Source organism: Buteo buteo, chromosome 6 (assembly GCF_964188355.1).
Source record: "Buteo buteo chromosome 6, bButBut1.hap1.1, whole genome shotgun sequence".
NCBI lineage: Eukaryota > Metazoa > Chordata > Aves > Accipitriformes > Accipitridae > Buteo > Buteo buteo.
In genome coordinates, this window is record NC_134176.1 from 21,656,619 (window position 1) to 21,676,984 (window position 20,366).

Here is a 20,366-nt window from a genome sequence, read left to right on the forward strand (position 1 = left end):
TGATGAAATACAGTGATAACCTCAAGAAACCAAAATGCACATACATTTAATGTCCTCCCTCCTCCAAACTATCGATTTATTACTCTGCTTTTGTTTAAAACCTATGAGCTGAGTTCAGAGGTGATGTGTAAAGTGTGTAATTTAGAGTCCTTTATGCTCAGTTAGACACCTTAAGACCTACTTACACTCACTTACTAGAGTATAAGTCAGTGAAATGGAGTGTAAATTGATGTGATTTACATGTGGAGGAGCTGGAAGAGTGAGAAGGTATTACCTACAGGAGGGAACAGACTTTTTATGGGCACTTTCTAATATTTAGCTGGTTTTCTTCCTACACCTCTGTACCCTGAGTAAACACATTCGCCTTTGCCTGCTGAGCTCCTGTGCATTTAGTGAGACTTTCTGGGCCAAAGTCACTGATGATATGTAAGAAGGGTGATAGGAGTTGTGTGCTGAGGAGTGAGTATAAGGTTTATAAATAAGTAAGTAAAGGCTCTGGTTCACATTCCTCTTTGTAGTTAGCTGCAAATCCAGCAGTTTTGTAGTTACTTGTCATGACTGAAGATTTTCTCATCTAAGGTGCTTGCTCTGCCTTCTCTCGGGAAGAATTTTACATCCAGTGCACGCTGCATGTTGTGCCCTGGTGCCTTGTTTGACAAGCTGGCAGTAAGAGGTAAGCTCTGTCATGTTTTCTGTGGGATAAGAACGTGCACCTGGCAGCTACCACACTGCTGTAATTTCACACTCTTACCTTGTGGTAAGTTGCTCTTTTGCCAAGTGAGCTATGTAAAGCCTTGTCAGCTCCCAGAACTGTGCCATTTGAAACATGTTTGTTGAAGCCCTACCAGTACAGAGGCAATTCCTGCAGGATAAAGAACCATGAGCCCGTTAATCTCAATTTCTACTGCCTTAAAAAACTCTGCTGATAATACACCAATTTAATCATTTTAAAAAAATCCTGACCAAAATACTTACCCTAAAATCATGGTTATACATAAGCAAGACTCAAGTTTAAAATGAACCTGAAGCATAATGAACATATGTGGGGAGAAAAGAGAAGGAGGAGGAGGAGTAAAGGAGATATAAACTATCCTAGTTAAGACTCTGGGAAGACTTTGTCCTGGACTCCTCTGGTAAGTTTTGCAGCATATGTCAGATAAAGTGTGAAAAACAAAACAGAAAAATCTATCCAGCTTTTGCTATGCTGGCAAAACCAGACACATTTGTTCTGGCCAAAAAATGTTTCAGCAAGTGTAGTTCATTTTGCTCAAAGAACTAACATGGGCTTTTCTTTTTTTTTTTTTTTTTAGTGATACATTTTTATAGAAAACCTTTACTAACTCATTTTAGTGATGTAGTTATCTATTTTAGTATACAAGATGATAAAGGCATCCATATAGGTATGGTCTATATGTAAATTTTTTGTTAAGTATATTAGTATGGCATACAGGTACAGTTAAACTTTATATACGGGAAGAGTTAAGTCTTCATATTTTCCTGTGCAATATATTTTTTTTTTCAATTTTCTTCACAGCTAAACTGTAAATAGGTAGCTAAACCACAATAAGAAAACCTACTCTGGGATTAAACTGGTATTTCAGTTGGCATTCAAATCTTGATTTATTCTAAGAAGATTTTCCAGTTCAGCCAAAAGCTTTTTCTGTGTAGGACTGAATCCAATTAATGCTTTCTAAAACTGTAGTCAAGACAAGGAAAGTCGCTTTTTGTTACATATTAGAATGATCCTATGTCCCAATATTAACTCAATCCACTTTCTATACATCTAGCTTTGTCTTAATTAGAGTTTTTGAAGGTGCTAATTAGTTCCCGCTAGCAAATAAAATAAGAATTTTCATCTTTTTCTCTTTTTTTCATTCTTTTCTGAATGAAATCTTAGAATCACCCTTAAATTTAGGCATATGCTTTTTTCCCAGAGAGTAATTTTGGTTCTAAAATTATGTACTTTAGTGTCACCCACCTCATCTATTAAGTCCTTCTTTCAATAACAAAGACATGAAGCCATCAAAGAATTTTGCCTAATTGGTGGTCACAGTTACAGCCCATTTTCAGCTCATTGTTAAACTGTACCTCACAAATAAACAAATATTTCATCCTACCTGTTTCTATTTCAAAATAGTAAACATTATATTTTAAAACAAATGTTTTAGAAGAAAAAATAAAATCCAGACAAAATACAGCATTAATTCTGAGATGAGAAATAAAAAGGAGAGTTTGCGAGATATTGTAACTTAACTGAAAATAGGGATTTATCATGTTGCTCTTTGTTGAAAAAAGAAAGGTGAAAGTATAAGGAACTAAGAGACGAAATATGCCTGCTGGCTTACATAGAATATACCCAAAGAGGATAACAAATATGAGGTCACTTGGAGAAACTGCTGATGTCCACGTGAGCAAATCTTTATTTTAAGGGAAACTGACTCAGCAAAACAAAAAGTTACAGCAAATGTCAGTGAAACAATTTTCTAGGAACCAGCAAGGCATTAGAAAGAGTTTGTATGTGTAAATGCAGCTGAGGAACCAGCAGGCTGTCCCCGCAGGAGCTCTTTCACTGGCTGTGATCAGCAGAACGCCTTGAACAGGGTGAGACCAGGGCCACTCGCAGGGTAGCCCTAGCTGACATGGGAGCTTGTTGTAGCATAGTCATATGTGTGGAAGTGTTGATTTACCAGCACCATTCTGACATTTGGAAAGTCAGACTATGGCTGTGGTGTCATGCACAGATGTTTTGGAATTAACTAAAGGGAATATAATTATCTATGATATTTATGTGTCTCCAGTTACTGTACTATTTTGGTGTCAGCTGTAAAGCTAGGATAATGGCACTGGCCCAATGAGATACTTCTCTTGCCATGGTTCTGCTGAGTGTACAAGGAGAAGCTTTTATATTCCCTTGTCTTTCTGCATTTTTGCTTTTTGTAAGATACTTGCAGACACCTCATTGTGCCCCTAAGATTCAAAATTAACACAGTAAAAGACAGAAAATAAATCAGGATGGTGGATTTTTTGAATACAGTCACTGGAGATGTAAATCCACCTTGGCACAGACTAAGATAGCAGTTGAGGAAGTGGATTCAGACTGTGAACTCTTGTAAGACAAAGACCAAAAAATACTTCATAAAGAATTTATTACCTAGATTCAGTCATTCTTCTTTTTCTTTCTCCTGTTTAATTTGATCAGTTTTCTTGGGGAATTTTGAGCTGAAATTATATCTAAACTGTAGGGTTGGGGGTTTGGGGTTTTTTTTGTTGTTTTGGTTTGGGTTTTTTCATTTCTGTTTGGCAGACTTCAGACAGTTCAATTTGAGGATACCAGAATTCATCAAACAAAATTAAAAGCTATTTGCCAGCATCTTCATCTCCCCACACTTTTAGTAAACATCTTCAACATTTTTTTCACCAAATTCATCACTGTTGGTATCAGGCAAGGGAAGAAATATAAACCTGTGTAACTGCCTTTAAGCAGTTACCAATGCTATGTAATTTAAAGACAACAAGGTTTTGAGTGTATTAATTAATTTTCTGCTTTGTAGAAGCCTTAATAGCCTTTGCATGAGTAAATGAGGCATTTTCTTCAAACATTACCCTTACATCTAAGCAGTTCCTATAGATGTGTAAAATGTACAACATTAGCCAAATTCATCTGCTTGTTCAAGCCAAGATTCTTTTTTATAAAGGGAATGCATAGCTATTTGTAGCTGTTTATTCTATAGATGCTTATTGACTATGATCCTGAGTTACTTGGGAACAGTTTTTAAAAGCTATATTGTAGTCTTAAAGAGCAGATAGGTTGCTAGTGGGATTTTCAAAGGTACCTCACCTTCTTCACATTTAGGAGTTGAAATATTTTATAAAATCTGATCCCTGAGGTTTATACATTGACATAATCCCAACCTTTTATCTGTGCTCTTCTGTTTTGAAGGGCAGACTGGCATGCAAAGTTTTTGTTCGTGGGTTGCATATTTTTAGGGTGAAGAAAAATACACCTTCAATAGTTCACAAAGGCACACTAAAGTCAAGGACCCACATTCTGCTATGATTGAATGATTGTATCTTCACTGAAGTAGAAAGAGGTGCTCCAGATTGTCAGAAGTGTGAAATGAGAACAGGATCTTTCCCTAACATGCATCACTGTGAATTTTAACACCACACATATGTCTAGAATCCAAAGAAATTCATATCTATATTTGGCTTTGGAAGCATATGACATTTGAGTGAGCAGTTTTCTCAACCAAGAAGAATTAAAAATAGCAGATAAAGGTATCTAATGAAGAGCAAAATCAGACACAAATGGCATATGAATCAGTGAACAACTGAGGTTATGACCTCTTTCATTGATTCATGAATAGTTTATATCCTCTTGATCTTTATACTAAGCACAGATATTCCTGATTTTATGATTCTGCCTGCATTGAAAACAGCACATTCCCTGATCACGGACAGGTCTCTGTTGGGTCGGGTTTTTGCTACTGTGTTCATCAAACAAATTCGTATTTGCTGTTATAGAATGAGAAAGAGCAATCCACGGCAGTAGTGTTAATGTTATACCTCACCACCTGTATTTCAGCTTCAGCTGTAAAGGTAGCTATTGGTATTATTAAAAGAGAAGTTTATTGAAGTAATAATTTATTAAATGCCTAGACCAGAGTCACAGCAATCCATGAAGAGAAGTCTCTCTAAGGTCTGGTCTAATTGGTTGGGAGTGATCAGCTGTCCCACACAGAGGGAGACCTTGTGAACATTTCTTGGAGTAGAAATACTTATTGAGATCTTTAATGGAAAGCAGGAATAGTCTGTGCTTCAAAGTAAGTGAAATATTCAATGGGTCTGTCATATCCTGAGTTTCCTCCTCTCCATCTTTTTCCCTTTGTGAGATTTTGATGGTGATATTTTGGGCTTAGGCCCATGCCACTTATGATCTTGCTGAAACTTCCTTTTTGTATCTGATATCTCAAGCAATAAAGGAAGAGCACAGTTCCTAGACAGAGTCCCAGAGTGCTCTCCAGCTCCTTTTTCCTTTTGCCTGTAATATCTGCTTGAAAGGTGCAACATGGTTCTCAGGAAAGATGCATTTTCTATAAGCATTAGCAAAGCCCATTAAAAACTCCATGGAGTACTTTTCACTTGCTCATACAGGAGAGCAATTTTTCATTGTTTGGAGTGCTCTATCTGCATTGTTTTATTAAACAATATGAAAAGAAACAATCAAACTCCATCAAAGCACTTTTGATAAAAGATCCCGGCATGTATAGAACCCCAGGCAAATCCCTCCTCTTAGGTCAGTTGCCTACTCCCTACAGGGGGCACTGGTTTCACAAGTAGAGAGTGGTGGCAATTGGACCTTTTCTCAGTGAGGAGTAGCTGCTCTTTAACTGGACTGTCTATTGGATGAAGCTGAACAGGATCCTGAGCAACTCAGTCTTTCAAAGCTAAATCTAACTTAGATATTCTCCCTGCTTTGAGTGGGTATTGGACTAATGGCCTCTGGATGTCCTCTCTGTCCCTAATTACTGCATGATTCTAAGACGGTATTTTGGGGTTTTTTTGGTCCAGGTTGTGGGGCTTAAGACTGAAGTTTGTACCTCTCTATTTCTACAGGAAAAAAATTGTAGTCTTAAGAATAACTTCCTTAAGATAATTCAGTAACTTGCATCCTCAGGAATAACTGAGTCAATCAGTAAAAAGAGTAGGTGACACTGATCTTCAAAACATAAAGAAAGTACACTATATTTCACCATTAAAACTCACCTCCTTATCCTTGGGATTCCCTTTTAAGACAATTAGTGGGCTAGCCAAGTAAACTGCGTCTGAAGCCATTGTTCAGAACCTCAGAAATCACAGAGTACAGCCTGGCTGTTGATGTAGCCTGGTACCCCAGAGGGCAGGCTCTGCCCTGACAACATTGCGTGGAAACCATTCATTGAGTATGCTCTCACTGTTTTCAGAGTGTATCCTGGACATCCTGGTTAAGAAGTGTCAAGTGACTTCTCTCTTTCCCTCCTTGACTCTTCAGACAGACTTGAGTGGGATAAAGTGAATGACAGTAGTAACATCTTTCATTGTTTGTCTACTTTGGATAATCATTAGTTCAGAGTTTGGCTTGACTTGGATTTGAACTCTGATTATCTCCTCTTGCTATGTTATGAGCTGCCTCAAAAAAATGACAGGATAAGTGTAAAACTCTCCTACCAAGGACAGAAGAAGATAGCTAGCACAAGGCATATGCTGTGGCAGGAACAGCTGCACTAAAAGCTGTCTCTGTTTGGGACGGAGCTAATGAGAAGTAACTCAGAGAGAGAAGGAAGAAAAACTAAAGAGACACTATACTGTTGCAGTGATAATTTTTCCAGTTATGTTTTAAAGACCACACTGCCTTAGTCATTTCACCAGTGTTTGAATCTGGGAAAAATAGAGAAATAATACATGAGTTCCAGGAAGAAGTTAGAAATACATTTATAAATGTATTCACTAGAATTATTCTACAAAGAACTCGTAAGCAAATGTTGAAGACTTGACATATTCATAAAACTCCTGAAAGGTTCATCTCTGTGCCCAGTGTATTTCAGCTGTTATTTCTGCCTTCTGAGTACATTATCTTTATAATCTGGTTAAATAAACTGTGGCTATGAATCCAAGTTTTTATTTTGCTGGTGAGTCTTTGAGCAATACTTAGCATCACTACATGTGGTAATTACGAGCAGAGCAACATCAGTTTCTGCATTTAGGGACAATTAAACAAGGGATCAGTTGTAGGATACATAAACTACAGATAGATGGAAATAGTGATTCAAGTCACTGCTCCCTTCATAGATAATGGCTCTGCTCTCAAGTCGAGTTCTTGTGACGGTGTGTAAGTGCTGAAAGAATGAAATCAGCTCAAAATTTCAGTGTAGCAAAAGCTGTATCTTGAACTTTGCTCTGAACTTCTGATCCCATAGAGATAATGCTCTTCTTAGTGCTGCTGAACTCCTAAACTATATATAATATCCAGAGAGTCATCTCTGCACTGTCGTCTTCTTAAGAGAAAACTTTCTATTATGTGCCCATGAGTAAACAGATAGGATCTGAATATTACTTTTAAACAAAGCTTAGGAATCAGTCACTCTGCTTATTTACATATCTCTGGCTATATCCTGAAGGGCGGAAGAGAAGAAAATTGCTTAAGTACCTTTGAGGATATTGCTATTAGACACTAATGTTGCTCCTTTTGGCACAATGACATAGATAAAGAGAGATAGACAGCAAATATCAACTTATCAGGGACCTCAGCAGAGAGACATACTTATATACAACACATTTACATAAATCATTTTGCCTCCTTGCTTCGGTTTCCCCGTCTATTAAATAGCTCTGTTTACTCTTATCTATCAGAAAGGGTCTTCTAGGGATAACCCTCATGAACTGTGCTAGCATGCATTCAACATTAGCTCACCTACTTAGTAACAAATAATACCATAATTTCATAATTGTGATTGCAATAATGTGGTGAATTGACTCAAAAAATAGAGTAGAGAGAGTTTTTACAGTTATTTAAAAGTATAACTTCTGAAAGTTATCTGCTTTTTCACTGCTGTTCAATCTCTTCAGGGACATGAATTTCCTAGGAAAATTCCTGTTGCTCAGACAGAGGATCATGCGATCTCATGCTGCAAATATCCTCCCTCCTCTAAGCCAAGCAATTTTAACCCACTTACAATTCAGATCAGTTTATACTCAGGACAGTTGCTTCAGTGAACAGCTGGTTGTGTGCAGTTGTCTCAAGTCAGTTTTCTCTTTAATTTGCCTTAAAGTTCTCTCCCTTGAGATAACTTATTAATGGACTAGTGGACAAAACCCATCAGGTTCCACCACCAGTAGCCATAATTCTTAACTAAATATAATCAGAAATAAGGATTCACTTGCCTGAAATAAAGTGTAGCACAAAACTGGTGGGACAGCAGAATAAGGTTCCAGGGGCTTTACAGCATAATTCTGTTCTAGTTGATTGTTGACTTTGATGACAGCAAGGACAAGATCAGAGCTTTCATATCTTCTGAAGGGAAATTATCTTAGTAAATACAATCTTAACACAACTTTTAGGAAATGTATGTTCACTCATCTCACTCATCTTAATTTTGCTCTTTTTTGCCTGAATTTTGTTGCAAGGCTTGAAAAATATAAGTATCAGGACCTTTTAAATCAAGACTAGGGGAACAGAACTCTTTCAAAGTGTTAAATAGGTGTGCCACTGGCAGAGGAGGTCTAATGATTTGGTGCACTGGGCCCATGAAACAGAAACAAGAAGTTCCATTGGCAATTAATGAGAATTCTTGACTGATTTTTAGCCTGAATATCAAGGCTATAATTACAGTCTTAGGACCTTAGTGACTCGGTAAATTAAGGCACCTCGGCTCCCTCTTTATAGATTTTTTTTTTTGCATAGCCTTTCTAGCAATTTTGGGGCATGTAATCTTCTGGGTGCTGCATATCATTGTGTAAGCAATGTAAAATAAGTTCAGTTAAACAGGAAGCATGAACGACTGCACCGTGATCATGTTTTCAGTCACCCTTGTTTTCTGTTTCCAACGTCCATATTATACAGTCTTCCTTGACAGAGTTATTAAGGTTCTTTTCTCCCAGGAAAATGAAATTATACATATCAGATTTCCATTCAGGATGTGGTTTCTAAATAGCATCACCTTGCTTTTTACATAACTAGGACTCTGGGAGTGTCTTTCTTCTGTGCTCTTTTGATATCGGTGCACTGGCTTCACTGGACTACCTTCTAATTTGTAGCAATTTTGGTGAGAAGAGATTCAGGTCTGTCATGACGGAGATTTGCATGAGCAACTCTTCATTCCACAGGCAACACTGTCATTTAACTTTTGATGGGAAAGTAGAACTCAGAGTGTCTGACCTATTTATCACTTTTTTGTTCAGTTTTTTGAGATAAAAGTGTCATATAGATGAATCGCAGACAGCAGAGTATGTGTGTTTAGTTACTGTGTCACTTTTGGTAAATCAAATAGAAAAATCTTTTGTAATCAGCTAGCCTTTAGCTTAATAACACTTTTGATAAATTGCATATATACAGTAGGTTATCAAACCCAAACATTAAAGACTTCAGTTTGACACTGCAGGAATGAATCATATGGACACAAAAGGCCAAATTTACAATTCTTTATCTGGAGTAAAGAAAAAAAAAATCATATCAGTTTCAAGACCCGCACTAATGACTGAATAATGAATTTTGGATCTGGCCTAAGGAAGTTAAAGATATGCTTGAAGCGTAACTGCTCATTACAACAGCATTTCCAATTCCTTTACCAGTGAGTTTTAGCACTCTGTGGATCATTGTTCTGTAGTTTATTGTATGGTACCGTGAAGACAGTCCTCCTTATATTCTTTTTTTCCCCCTTCTTTTCCTAATTTATTTGCATGTGTTGTACCTTTTCAGCTTCCCCCACCCCCACCCCGTGCTCGAGCTGCCACACTCCAAAATAGGTGAGTGACAACAGGTTTGACAGCCTTTGGGGTGGTGAAGGATCTGGCGGGAGCAAGCCTCCCCAGCATGCTCATCAGGTTAGTAGGGATAGTGTCATGGATGGCAGTGCCATATACTCTTGTCAGCCAAGGGTGTAAAGTGATTGCAGCCAAACCTTTCCTCACAACAAAAGGAGGAAAGACTAAAGAAACCTTCACAAGATAGCGAGTTGAAAGATTATAATGCTTTCCAATTTATAAACCAAGGCTCCCTTCAAAGCACTTTGCAAACGCGCCTGCTTCTCATTTCTGTCACTTTCACACTGTAAAGAGGCCTTACAGTGACTGTAAATATAATTTATTTGAATTTTATAGTCTTTTATGTTGCTGGAACAGTGTGCCAAGGCTTCAGCGTAAATACAAATTAAAAGCCAGCTTGTGTCATTAAGGCCTTCACTGGCCTAATTTAGAAATTCCCCTCTCGAAAGGGACATCACGGAGGCAAAACAACTTTACAGGATAACCCTGACTGCACAAGGGAAACATTTACTTCAGTTTCCCCAGGACTCAAGCATGTCTTCTCTTCAGCATATGTGTGTGCGCACGCGTGTGCGCGGGCACGTGTGTGTACACCTACCTCCTTCCTGTACCTTTAGGTGGCCAACAGCTACAGAGACCCTCTCCAAGGAGATGACAGTAAAGCAGGTATGTCTGGCCCGTTCGCTGGAAAAAGGTGGGCGGATGCTGGCCGTAATGTGGTGGCAGGCCCGGGAAGCAGCTGTCCTTCTCAAGGTCAGCACCTCAGCAGCAGGGATCTACCAGCAATTTCAGTTTATGCTAACACGTTAAAACAAAAATACAATCTGTCCCATTTCAGTTTGCATTAAAACGTGCTCTGTTTTCCTTGCTGCAAAGGCAATAATCCTAACAACCACTGGCAGATGAGCAGGACAGAGTGAATAGTGAGCATTTACCATGTTTGTCATCCCTATTATAACACGCCACCAAACACACGACTAAACATCCCATTGCACACCCTCCTAATAGCCAGGTAAAACATGATTTTCACAAGCTCCTTTTGTCACAGGTAAAAATAATTGTAGCCTATTTAAATCTGGTAGGTGAAAGACTCAAAGCTAAGTGACATTTTCGGGGTCAGAAAGAGAATCAGCATCTGTATTTGCAGTGGAGTGCCAGAGCCCTGACTTTTGTCTTGTGCTCCCACTGCTAAATCGTATCTCGTAGAACTGAACGGTGGTGATGAATGTGCTGTGGAATTTGCTTTGCAAAACAAATATTTAACTTTCTACAGATCATTGAAGACCTGATAAAACTCTTAAGTGTCACCTAGCTGATTTCCTTTTCTTTTTAATCGAAAAATCTCTTTATTCTTTTCATCTAAATGTAAGGTTCAAATACAATTGGACAGGTCATTTACAGTTATTTTCAAATATCATTCATGCAAATAGGCTTCACAGAGTCAGAGTGTTCTGAATGAGACTTTGAAGGAAAAATTCCCATTAAAAGCATCAGTTATTTCAAAAATAGGAACCACATTCATGATTATTCAAGAGGGCCAATGCTTCCTTCTCGCTTTCGGGTGTGGAGAGGCAAATGGCCAGGAACGGGGTGGGGGGTGATGTGCAGAGCTTCGGCAGCCTGGGCGATGCTCCCCTGCACACAGGCTTGTGGTGCAAATTCCACAGTGGGGAAGGGCAGACCAGGAGCCAAGCAAGCACTTCAGAGAGCAAGATAGCCAGATAGATAATTCCTTCCCAGCAAAGGCAGGGGAATGCCGAATGCTGATAATTCATCCACGTCCAACCTCCAAAATGGGAGATTGAAGAGCACAAAAGGCATTCAGCATGTGACAGGAGAGGGTTGGGATTTTTTTTTATTGTTTATTGTTTACAGTACCTTCTTCTGAGAATTGAAGGCTTTATGTTTGGACAGATAAGCAAGGACAGCACAGATGCTGAAAAATATATCCAAATAAAATGTTGGTAGGAAAAGCCAGTCTGAAAATGCCAGTGTGATGGAGGGGTTCTGCGCATTTTACACAGTTGTTTTTCAGCTGTTTTCAATAAATTAACTAAATACTTTACCTACATCATTTGTTATTCATATTCATTTAGATAACTGTCAATAGCAAGATTATAATTTAACAGAATATTTATTTTTTTTTAGTTTAAGATCTTATAGATTAAAATTTGAAGTATTTCATGTCAAACTTTATTCCTCCTTCACTCCTCCCTAGAAAGCAAAGGAGGCCTTTTCACAAGTGTTGACATATTTAGACTTGTCGAGTTCTGATATATATTAAAAAAATGCTTAAAAGAAAAGCAGTCAAGGCTTAGGAAGTATTAGGAAAGGGACTGAGTATGAAATGGAAAACATCATTGTGTTGCCATATATGTTGGTGGACTGCCCATAGATTCAACATTGAATTAATTTCTGATCTTCTCATCCTAAAATAGGATACAGTAAAACAAAACAAGTTGCATCAAAAGGAGAGAAGGCTGATTAAAGAAACAAATGGCTTCTATATTAAGGACATACAAATAGGTAGGTTAGGATTATACAAGACAGAAAAGACACAAATAAGGGGGAAATTACAGAGATCTAAAGGAGCATTATTTGCCTTTAATTTGCCAGCATTATTGGCATGTTTATATGCAATGACTCTTCGCTGCTTCTCTGAATACAGGAAGCAATGGAAATCAAATTAGGTTTTCATATAGTAGGTTCAAGCCAAACAAAATGTTATGGGTTTTTTTTCTACACAAAAAAGTATTAGTCTTTTCAACTTGTTGCTACAGTATGTTGCCAATGCCAAAAATTTACATAAATGTAAAAAATTATTAAGCAGGCCCAGAGAGGAATAATCTAGCAAAGGCTAATAAGCATAAGGTACAAACTGCTACTTAGGAAGACCTTCAACTTCAGATCAGAGGAAGCTATTAGATTATACTAAGCAAGCACCTCTTTAATAAAATTTGCCATGTCTCTATACTGTTCTATAGATAACTACTGTTTTTGCGTCTTCCCTGGTCAGCACCGAAGACAAGAAACAGGACTACATGTATCTATCTTTTGTTCTACCAAGCTAAGTGACTCTTCTTCTGGAGAACAATAAGTCTGAACAAACATCCAAAATTTAGCAAAACTAAATATTTTGATTGTCAGAAAAATGTTTGCCAGGTTGCCATGATTTAAGGTAAAAGAGAAATAGTAAAAAGGCAAACTATCTATTTACAAGACAGAAAATTTTATTTTCCTCCCACACCTATTCATATCTACTTGCAGTCTTTACAGGTAAGAACATACTGCTGGTAAGGAGACTTAAACATATAATTACATTAAAGATATAGCTAGTAAAGTAGTAAAACAGATAGCACCAGATAATACAAAAGTAAGGCTTATTTTATATTGGACTATGTTTAAAATGAAATTTTATTATTATTTTTGGACCAGCTCCATTGAAAAGATTAAAGAATCCCTTCGTATTGTTTTTGTGATGTTTTACCTTGGAATTATTTTGTTATCCTGCTTGCCTCAGTTGGTTTCCCCAACTTTCACCATTTAGTCGTCTAAAAGAGCAATTTAGAAGATGTATATTTTAGCAAAACAAAGTAAGTGAATTTTTATTACGCTCTGCTCTGCAGTGAAATGATCTCTTCTGCTCTTTCTTTGCAGCTAATTATACAATCTCCTTCAAATTCTTAGTAAGCATAAATCTGCCTTTTATGGTGATTGATACCAAACTACCCTGATCTATAGAAATGGGGCACACCTAATCCTAATAGCACAAACCAAAAGGAACTGAATAAGAAAACAAAATTAAAAAAAAACCAAATCTTCAAAATGTGAGGAAAAAGCCTGACTTTATTGCCCCTAACTATGGTATTCTAAGTGTTCAAATTGGGTTTCACATCATTACATCTGGAAAGTCTTAGCTACTACTTATCAGATTTATACTACTATTACCACTTTTAAGTCAAGGAATCCTGATGTTGTATAGGAATAATTTTTGTTAAACCAACTGAAGCTAAACTAACTGTAGCTGGAAAAAAATCAGATAAGCTTTTACACAGAAACTGTTCTTTTTTCCTTAAAAAGAAGACATTTTCTTTTCTGTCTCAGAAAGCTGGACTATTTTTTTCAGTTATCACTCATTTCAGTGACAAATATTTCCTCTTCCTACAAAATCCGAATTTCTTCTAGCCTTAAGCAATCATGTCTCTGAGAGCGCTACTAAAATAAAGAGATCCTGAAGAACCAGCAGACTGAAAGGTGACTAAGAAGAGGTTGGAGCCATGACTATTTGCTTAGGAATAGATATCCTTCTGTTACCAGTATAAAGGGGCGGTGATGATCTAGCACAGTCAGAACTGAATCTGCTTGCTCTGAACAGCTGGGAGAGCAAAGGTGAAGCATGTGCTATTTAGTGTAATTCCTTGTGTCAGAAAAATCCTGAGTGTCATGGGAGTGATGCATTGCCTTGGTTCGTCAGACTGGTCCTCCTGTGGTACAGATTGTGTCTGAGTTTGTCTGAGTTTGCTCAGTGTTTGAGATAAGGAGACTTGGAATCTTTCTAAAATCCCTTAAGAAACCAGACACCTGAACTGCAAACAGATGACATAAGCAGCAGTGGTCAATAATTTAGAAGTTTATCTCTCCTTTGTACAATTCATTCAGTGTTTAAACATTGATTTTCTTGAAATCAGGATCAGGCTCCTGGGTTCTAAATTAATTTTTAACTAATGTACAGAAAGGAATGCTTCATTAAATTGCTGCTACTGCATTATTTGTGACAACCCCAACACCACTTTTTGCTCTTGCAGAGGCCTCAGTTCAGTGGCTCCTCATCCTCCAAGCTCCTGGAAATCAATAGCACTATCTTCAGTCCCCCATCAAACAACAAAAAGACTGTCAGCCTAAACCCCACATAGGAGTGAAGATACGGAAGCTCATGTGATCATTATTTGCATTTAAGAACAAAATAAGGGTTGAGAAATACTCTTTTAAAGCTGAAGTGTTATAGTTTGTTGTTTACCTAGGGCTTTGGGTGAGAAAGATCCTTTGCTTCATGGGCTCTTTGTGGACTCCCAGGTGTGTAAGAAATCCTGACCTGCCGCCTGAGGTCAAAGTCTGAATGTTTTTTTCCTGAAGCTTTCAATTTTGCATAGAGCTGCTGGACTAGAGTGTATTAATGTGATACTCAGTTTACCCTCATTTTCCTTCCATTAAGCAAAACGTGGACATTCAGTAAATCTGCCAATCTGTTATGCTTGGCGTTACTGGACTAGGTCAGGCAGTCTGAAGTTTTGAGAAGTGCCTTCCTTGCAGGAGCAATTAGGACCTGACAATCTTTTATTTGTTCTTGTCACTTGCAGGCTTGTTTTAAATATAATAACAACAACAAATATAAATACAATGGGATGATTTTTACTACACCAAGCTCATTTAACATTGTTATGTCAGGTTAAATTATATTTTTAAGAGGAAACCACAAAATTTCCCATTTATTGTACCAGTATGGTAAATTACAACACTATTATTAAGATAGAAAACTCTAAAAAAATAATACTATCCTCGCTAGTTTTTCAATTAATTCTACAACGCCTCTGCTATATAGGAATATACAGAGAAATAACAGCCAATATATGTCCATATAGATGAGTTTGCATGTAGCTGCTACACATTTCACTTAAAAATAAAGCTGCTTATGTACATTCTGTTGCATGTTCTTACAGCTGTAAATGGACAGAGCGTACTTTGCCTGTGAAAGCAAACACAATTCCACATCAACAGGTAGGTCATAGGGCTACATTGACCCTTTGTGGTCAATGAAAATAATGTTAGTGATTTCAGTGGGCTTTTCAGTTAGATTCTGGGTATATGTACCTATGTCATCGGAAATGTACATTTCAACTGCAATAGCAGACAAAAGTATTTACAGCAAAATTAATCATCCTTAAGGCATGACTATTTTGCTTTCTTTTACTAACCATAACTTGCTTGGTTTTATTCAGGAAGCTTTCACACAGCTTCACACTCATTGCAGTAAAATAAAAATAAAAATTATTTAAACCTTTTTTTTTGCCTCCTTGCATAATTTTACAAAAGAGTTTGGTGGTTCATGAATGGTTTCAATTAAGTAAAAATATGTTTAATTTGTATAAATCAATAATTTGAGATAATCATGTTTAGAAGTTCAAGTGAACAGAGTGAACAGAGGAAAATGCCTCTTCTAATCTTGATATTGTTTTAGGCTGAACACGTTTCGTTGCTGACATTTGATTTTGTTACTGGTTGAAGTTCAAATTACAGCCATGGAGGCTTATTTGTTTCAGGTTTAAACTTCTTTTTGTTTTAATGTAGCTGCCAAGTCATGAAAAAAAGTCAGATCATACAAATGACAGTTTTAAATAGAAAAATATTTTATAAGGCAGTTAAATTTCATGTCTTAGCTTCAAAGAAGAATGGGTTATTTCAAATTTGCAGAGTCGCTAGCAAGCAATTTTGTATCTGATTTGCTTCATTTGTAAAGGCAAGCTGAAGCAAGCAATTTCCTGCTGATGTTCACAGTAAACATATCCCAACATTTCACAAAGCATCAGAGATATTAGGTTCTAAAAGCTAATTTGGAATACCTGATGAAGAAAGAGCTTTTCTTCTAGTTGTCTGTTTCATCTGATAACCTTTCTAAATGCTCTGACAACAAGCTGGCTTACATGTAAATTTTGTGTCTATTCAGAATGAATCTCTTACAAAAGTTAAGAAATAGTCCAGGACAAAGAAATCTTGAAGGAATCATATTCTGTTGAAACGTATGATTCTGTCAAAACTGTATTTCTTATATCGGGTACAGTTTGCAAAGTTTCTTTTTGTGGGGGAAAAAAAAAGAACAGTCACCACAGTGTTAAAAAATCTCATTTTACCATTTTCATAACAATGACGTTTTGCTTTTGATTTTACCACTTGCATTTTACTTTCTATTTCTGCTGTGTTTCCCTCCCTTGTGTCACTCCTGCTAAAACTTACCTTCCTGGATGGTCTGGAGTCGTGGTGGTTTGTTATACAGTGGAAATTCTTCACAAAACAGAAGTTCTAGCTCCTGCACAGCTCTAAGAGCTGCCTCTAGTGTAAACAGATTTCCCAAAAGCTCTTTCCTGTCCTATGCAGATTTTATGTAAATGGGCAATAATTCTGCAAGAGCCCACTTGCAAAGTGTCCAGTGCTTGGTACAGCTAAAGTAGAGGTGACTAACTGAGGAGGTCATAGACACACATCGCAGGCAATTCAGGACAGACTTGGCTGTCCAAATTGAAAAGGGTACGCTCCCACAGCGATGGCCTGGGCCTGTGGGTTATTTTTAAAGTAAAACATGAAGTCTGCCCACTTCAGTGTAAGGAAAGGAACAAACAGGGGTTCTCGCTCCAGGAGGATGCGCAGGGCTGGAGATGAGGAACGGCAACTGCCCCTGTGCCACTGGGACCCCCACCCGAGGAGGGGTGGGTGACATTTCTGATGTGCTCCTGAGCACCGAGTGTCCCTGTTGGCTAATTCTCATCTAGTGATTGCTGAGCCGGGGGATGCTGAGTGGCTCCAGCCCTCCCAGCTGCCTTTCGGCGTGCTGCTGTGAGGGGTCTGGCTCGCTGAATGTGCTCTGCAGGGAGCCGGCACACTCAGCGCAGAGGTTTCTGTGCCCAATTTTTTTTAGTCACCTAAGTCCTTTGTAGGCTCTGGCCTTTTGTAAAAATAAAGCTGCAGCTGAATCTGAGGATATTTACGGTAGGGCTATCAAAAACGAAGTTGTTTGAAAAAATCATCTCTTGTTCAGATATCAGAGTGCACTATTTTGCAGTGAAACTATTTGCTGAATTTTAATTACTTGACAAATCTGAAGAAGAAAATTTTTCTGGCTTGATTTTAAAAGTTGTGTGTATTTGTAGTGTCAGTTAGGTTCAGTGCTTATACACTGTTGTTTATGTTAAGTATTCTTCATTGTTATTACATTTATATTGTTCACATAGTCACTTTGGTTTTTTGTTTTGTTTTGTTTTCCGCGGGGGTACATATTTTCTTCCTTTAAGGAAAGAATATATTTTTCATGGATGCACACAGCTTACTGTTTTGACTGTTGCTGTGTATTTCTGACAACATATTCAGGCTTTTTTGAAAGTTTTGATGTAACTGGCTGCCAGCATCAGAAAGAGTATTTCAGGACTGGTGCTTGAAAAGTATTTACTTTTTCCAGGCCCGTTGAATAATGAAAACATGTTTAATTATTTCCAGCCTTTGGAATGGTGTACAGTGTAATTAACTATGATGTGTATTTCCTGGCTAATTAGAGGAAACTGTAGCACCAAGCTAATTGGACACAATAGTACTTCTGAAGAGCAATAAAACAACTTTATCACTTCCTGCAATTGTCATAAAAGTAGTATGGATACAGTATGTAAAACAAAATTAGGAAAGCTGTGAAGATGATCTTCATAGCGAGATGAATTCCTAACTGTCAGTTCATTTCAGAATCAAGTGTGTCTTTGCTTTATTTCATTCAAGCCTCCTTCCTTTTAAGTCTAGCTGCCTGCCAGCATCCCAGACTTCACCTCTCACAACTCCCCACACTGCCTTCCGCGCAGGCAGCAAAATCTTCCCCTATAGCTACTTGGATTCTCACTAATCCACTGTTGCAAACTCTCAAGATTTTATGACACAGCTCACTGATATTTGCTATTTGTCCTAAAACCTTAGCTTCTGGAGTCATACTAATTTTTATGAATTTCAGCTTTCTTGGGAGGGGAAAAGCATCTATAGAATAAGTCTGAGAATGGATTCTGTCATGTGTTAAAAGGTAAAAAAGAAACTAGGCAAAAAAATACAAAGTACATCAATGATATCATAGAGATCATCTGAAGGATTTAAAGCTAGTTTCATCATATTGGTGAAGTCAGCCTCCAGCTCCTGAGCTTTGACTGTCCAAGATTAGAAAAAACTATTATCCTAAGTTCCATTACATGAGTGTCTGAGAAAGTCTGGCTATCCTTCCTCAGATTCTTTCAATACTTTAGTAATCTCATCTGAAAAAAAAAGAAAGAAAAAGAAAGAAAGGAAGAAAGAAAAGAAAGGAAGGAAGGAAGAAAGAAAAAAAAGGAAGAAAGAAAGAAAGAAAACTCTCCCTACCAAACACAAGTATTTCTATCTTGTTGCTTTTTCTTCATTGCTCTTTCCCCATTTTTGTTATTTCAGGTTTTAAATGATCATGGTCCTCGTTTTAAACAGAAAGGTAGTTTTGCCTGAATCCACCTAATGAAGCATTATATTTACATTTCTTTCAAAGTACAGCCTAAATCTTTCTCTCTGGGTCTGTGAAGTATTTCAGGGGTTGACTTCTGAGACACAGTACGCAGCAGAGTCAGGAAAAACTCAGCTAGGTTTAATGCCAGAGCAAAGTTGGTTTTAACTGTGGAAGTAAGAAAGTGGCAGAAATTTTCTTGTTATTCATAGAATGACTACAGGAAAGGCAAGTGAGTTGCTCCTTTGTGTATGTCAAAATCCTCAAAGTAGTTAAAGATGGAAAATTTAATTTTGCCTTTCTCTACTTCAGTACCAACCAAGAGACTAGTTCTGACCTCGTGGGAGGTGGCAGGTGCCTCTGCCACTGCTCCTCACCCCAGCCCAGGAGGCTCCAGACAGCGGCATCTCTCTTACAGCTCCGTGACCAGGGGTTTGGTGTCATGTAGTTGCCTTTCATGAAGAGGAGAATATGACACTACAATAAGATCCCTCTTTTAAAAGGCATAATCATCGTATTTCTTTCTTTGATTACAAACATGGATTATAGTCAGTACTTTCTCATCTGATCTGGGATATAAATGGAGAGTTAGGAGTGGAAAGCACATCAAAACCAAAACACAGCTGAAAAGTTCTTTTAAATCTTAACACCTATGATAATATTAGTGATCTTTACAGTGCAATCATGGGGAAGTGTCTCCATGTTCTATGCTTTCTTCTAGGCAGTCCCATGCAGTCATACCTGTGACAATGATGGTGCTGGGAAAAATTAGCAGTGGCCTGATCTGTGGTGGGATCTGTTTATGTCTAAAAAAGTACAGGTTACAGGTCATAACTACAGTTAAACTGTAACCTGAGACTGCTCATATGCACTCAGACATGAAATGAGACTGTAAGCTCCTGAACCCTCAGCAATAATACCATTCCCATTGATGTTATCACCAGTTAAACTGTACCCACTGGGAATTAATTGTCCAAAAAATCCAAGCATAGAAAAAGCCACTGTGAGTGCAATTATTCACTGCAAAGGGAAAGAGATTAAAAGCATTACAAAAAAGATATTTTCCCTACACATCCCATTGAATATGCACTTGTATAGATTAAATACAAAATGTTATGACATTTTCAGACTTTTACTTAAAATGGCTCACAGCTAACAAAAGTAGACACTTAATTCTGCTAGCTTTGATACACAAATGTTCAAATAAATTAGGCATTAGGGAGATAACCTGCAGAACTATTTGCACTTGAGCTTTTCTTAAAGGACTAAGTCTGTGTTTTCCTTTTAATTTCTCAAAGAAGAGCAGTAGGCCTTGTGTCCTCAGCACAGAGAAGATGGACAGCACAAAAAAATTAAGAGAAAACAGACACAGAACTGAGTTTTTGGGGGTTTGTTTGTATTTTATTTTTTTTTTTTTTCCCAAATCCTTCTCTGCCTACTGCAGTAAGAGGCAGCAACAATATCTTATAGTGACAGGGCCCTGAGGGTACTAATAGGCTTTAATGGTCCTGATCTGCCACACCTGGGGCATCCACCTGCAATGGTCCCAGAAGCCTCATTTAAGGTCAGATTTGGGAGTTTA

At 37.7% G+C, this 20,366-nt stretch overlaps 1 long non-coding RNA gene across 1 annotated transcript in view; it reads left to right on the top strand.

Moving 5' to 3' along the window:
- Nucleotides 1-762: 762 nt before the first annotated feature.
- Nucleotides 763-20,366, top strand: part of LOC142032018 (uncharacterized) — a 78,912-nt gene continuing 59,308 nt past the window's right edge. Inside the window, exon 1 of the long non-coding RNA XR_012650703.1 lies at nucleotides 763-1,133. This is a non-coding gene — a long non-coding RNA (uncharacterized LOC142032018). The remainder of the gene's footprint in view (nucleotides 1,134-20,366) is intronic.